The sequence below is a fragment of the Austrofundulus limnaeus genome, unplaced genomic scaffold (genome assembly GCF_001266775.1).
Source record: "Austrofundulus limnaeus strain Quisiro unplaced genomic scaffold, Austrofundulus_limnaeus-1.0 Scaffold456, whole genome shotgun sequence".
Taxonomy (NCBI): Eukaryota; Metazoa; Chordata; class Actinopteri; order Cyprinodontiformes; family Rivulidae; genus Austrofundulus; species Austrofundulus limnaeus.
Window position 1 is genome coordinate 153884 of NW_013952858.1, and position 4448 is coordinate 158331.

At 37.8% G+C, this 4448-nt stretch overlaps 1 protein-coding gene across 1 annotated transcript in view; it reads right to left on the reverse strand.

Moving 5' to 3' along the window:
• Positions 1-4448, reverse strand: part of ephx4 (epoxide hydrolase 4) — a 24754-nt gene that overhangs the window by 2823 nt on the left and 17483 nt on the right. The gene's annotated exons all lie outside the window — the stretch shown is intronic.

Consider the following 4448-nt stretch of genomic DNA (forward strand, 5'->3'; position numbering starts at 1 on the left):
ATGGAGGACCTCAGTTTAGCTTGTTTGTCGCGCTAGCGCCGAGCTAATACATATAAGGCAATATATCAAGAGTCAATCATCAGATATTGTCCAAGATTAACCTTCAGGATGGATATAGCTCGCTAGCAGCCTCGCACCGAGGACCTATCCACGTCATCATTTACCCAGAATGCTTTGCGTGTAAAAAAAATGGCCCCGTCCATTTTAAAATGTATTTTAAAAAATTTACGAATCTAAACATCCTACAGTATTTTTACAGTCTTTATTTTACAGTTAAAATAAATGTTTATCAAATAAAGTCTAATGTTACAACTAATCGGGGATCCAAGTCCAAACTACCTTTAAAAACCAACAGATAAATCATATACGTTTAGAAAATTAAATACAACAAGCTAAAATCCAATTACAGTAAAGTGATTAAGTGTTTTTCTTTTTATTATTCCATCTAACTAAAGTTGATTGTTGTGTTTATAACTTCGCTGAGTTGTATTTTGAAATAGGCTTACAGAAATATTTGTGTTAAATCATAGAGAAATATTCCTTAGATGTATTTCAGTTAAATGATTATTGTGCTACAATTGAACTTTAGTCCTTTTAAAACTGTGTCGAAGTTAAACTTGTTGTCCGTAGAAACAGGTGCAAAAGTGTTTCTGCTCTGGTGAGTTCTCCAGTCTCAACAATTTCCACTTTTCCTTCTGTTTAGCCAGAGAACCAAGGTTGTGTTTTTTAGCTTCTGTTCCTTTAGTTACTAACTCACAATTTTGGTTCATTCTGTAAGTGAAGAAGGAACGAGAAACAGCTATTTTCGTTTCTTGCTGACCTTCCTTCGGGAAGCCAGCATGACGGAGGCTTTTTCTCAAGAGTTAAAGAGGAAAATCTCCTGTCTGGGCTTGAGGCACGCCAGCCTCAAGTCACCTTTGAATTTTTTATTCTGAGAGAGAGAACTTTAACAGCAAGCTGGAATCTGCCCACTCAACAAGGCAGATCTTTGAGACACTGGAACCAACAAATCCTGGAGTTGTACCGGGGTTAAGTCTTCCTGGCCTGGACGTCTTAACGTGCCGAGTCCTCCTGATCCCAGCTGACCTGACGGTCGATCACCAGAAGGTAGAAGCTGTTTTGTGAAAGTGTTTTGGGATCCAGCTGGTGGGGCGAGAAGCAGATCTGGGGTTGTTCTGGTTCTCTGATTTTGATAAGATAAATGATAAAAACTAAATCTACACTAATCCTCCTTTTTTCCTTAACTTTTCTAAATCTAAAGATTCTTGCCATAAGCTAAAGTGCCGTAAGCTGAGTTTGATAATATCTAAAGACTAGTTTACTGTTTTGTTATTTCTGCGTGTTGGTATTTACAATGATTCACGTCGGACGCGAAGTGTTTATTGTCAATATTTTCCTCATAAAGTTCTGATTATTAACCATTAATTTGTACATAAGTTAGTTCATTTCTTCTGTAAATAAATATCCTTTATTTTAGAAAATTGAACTGACTGGAACTACAATTACTGAGTCTGTCTTTTCTCACTTTCATTCTGGGAGAGGTATCAGTCTTTCATGAAAAAAGAACCCGTGTTTCCTCATTAATTTGAGATGTACGGACAGTGGACGTCTATGGAGCCCGCCGGGGGTCAGTGGGGCGGGCTCCATAGACGTCTCTTACATACAGCGGGTAAAATAAGTATTGAACACATCACCATTTTTCTCAGTAAATATATTACTAGAGGTGCTAATGACATGAAATTTTCACCAGATGTCGGTAACAACCCAAGTGATCCATACATACAAAGAAATCAAACCATAAATGTCCAGAAATGAAGTTATTTGTAATAATGTGGAATGGCACAGGGAAAAAGTATTGAACACATGAAGAAAGGGAGGTGTAAAAAGGCATGGAAAGCCAAGACACCAGCTGAACTCTCTCAGTAATTAGAAAGCAAGCCTGCCTCTTGTCAGTGCAAGTTAATATCAGCTGGTTCAGTCCCAAATGATGGCCAGGTATCACACAAGAACCATCTGATGATGGGTAAAAGTAAAGAGCTCTCTCAARACCTTCACAACCTTATTGTTGCAAAGCATAATGATGGCATCGGTTACAGAAGAATGTCTAAACYTCTGAAGGTTCCAGTGAGCACTGTTGGGGCCATAATTCAGAAGTGGAAAGAACATCATTTCACCATAAAACGACCACGACCAGGTGCTCCTCGCAAGATTTCTGACAGAGGAGTGAAAAGAATTATCAGAAGAGTTGTCCAAGAGCCAAGGACCACTTGTGGAGAGCTTCAGAAAGACCTGGAATTAGCAGGTACGATTGTTTCAAAGAAAACAATAAGTAATGCACTGAACCACCATGGCCTGTATGCACGCTCACCACRCAAGACTCCACTGCTGAAGAAACAGCATGTTGAAGCTCCTTTAAAGTTTGCTGCACAACATTTAGACAAGCCTGTGTAATACTGAGAGAATATAGTCTGGTCAGATGAGACCAACATTGAACTGTTTGGATGCCAGAATACACATCATGTTTGGAGGTCAAATGGCACTGCACATCAGCCCAAAAACACCATACCAACAGTGAAGTTTGGAGGTGGGAWCATCATGGTGTGGGGCTGTTTTTCAGCATATGGTACTGGCAAACTTCAAATAATTGAAGGAAGGATGAGTGGAAAAATGTACAGAGACATTCTTGATAAAAATCTGCTTCCATCTACCAGGATGATGAAGATGAAACGTGGCTGGACATTTCAGCAAGACAATGAGCCCAAACACAAAGCCAAGGAAACTCTCGCTGTATATGTTGATTGATTTTTCATTTTCATTGACTATTTTTTATTTTAGTATTAAGTGGGTTTTTTTTGGCCACACGTGCACTGATGTTTCCCTGCTCCACAGCTGGTTCATGTGGTTCCGTGCTGAAGTCACATGCAGCAGTGTGACGTGAACCTCCCCTCAGTGTCGAGGCGGGCTCCGGCACAAACTCTCTGGATGACAGCCTACGTTCGCAGAAGATGGACCGATGGGTAAACGCTTGCATGTGTGTTTATTTTTATGTCCTCGGCGCTCAGGTAGAGTATGTGGATAATTGAGCATGGGTCAGTGACATTCCTTTTATGTAAGCACATAAAAGCTATTCTGAGATAACTCTTTGCTTGAGATGGGACCAGATGGTCTGCTAAGTCATGCATGTAGAGATCACATGTGAAAAATATGGTGCATGCTCTTCAAATGCTTTCATCTTGTATTGTACAATCAGTGTAACGTGTGCAAGAAGGATGGAAACAATAAAAGTTAGGAGAATTTGACAGTGTTGAGTAAAAAAAGAGCCAGTCTCCTCAGAACTATGAAAATAAATGACAGCGATACATTTAAACCGAAAAAAAAACAAAAAACAGCAGAGTCATGCTGCCCATCAAAACCAAACATGAAAATACTATATCTGAATAGTTCAATGTTAAAAATTAATTATGAACCATAATTTTAAATACAACCCTGTGTGAATGTTAAATGAAAGAATAAATAGAACTTGATTTATATTGCAAACTAAGTGAACTCATGTTTTGCCTAATCAGCATTATTTTCTTATCTAAACATTTCTGCATTTTAGCTCAGCAGCACACTTTGAACAAGGAGAAACTGCGCTAAACTTTTACAATTTTGAAGCGTTGCATTGTCTTCTCCAACTATTTAATGATGTTCAAAGATAAAAAAAATCAGTGGTTATTTTACTCCAATCCTACAACAGAGTTTTAGGGCCAGATTGTGAGAACTCAGTCTTACCGCTGCATTAAAATGAGGACTGTTGTGCATCTTGTGATGTTACTTTGTACGTAAGCGTTACTCTTTTAACGCATCAGCTGCTGTTTGGCTGAGCTGGTCACATCAGATCTTGATAAGATCCCAGCTTTTTCTCTCATTAAAAACACATTTTTCTCGTAATTTTATATGTTTCTCCTGGTAATATTGCTGCTTTACTCGGCTAATATTGTGACTATATACTTATAATATTACAACTTTATTCTTTTAATATTACTCGTAACTTTATTCTTGTATGACTTTATTCTCATAATAGTATAACTATTTTCGTAGTAAAAAAAAAACTCAGTTTGACCTTAATACTCCACCGTACAGTCCTTCAGTAAATACATCCTAAGCTTTGAGGAACGTTGTCTTGAACAATCAATGAACATTTCTCACTCATTTCTTGACAAACCAAAGCTCCTCTGCTTATTTTACTCCTTTAATCGTTTTTCTGTTATGCTGCTATTTCTCAAAATTACACATATCTATCTTTGGGGGGTTTTTTTTTGGCCTAACTTTGGTTAGAAATACCCTTTTTTTTGCTTTTATCTTCATAATTAGTCTCAAGTTTCCCCCAGTTTCATGTCTTTCAGACCTAGAACACGTGTGTATTAACAAATAAAGCTGACATATATATATATATATATATATAT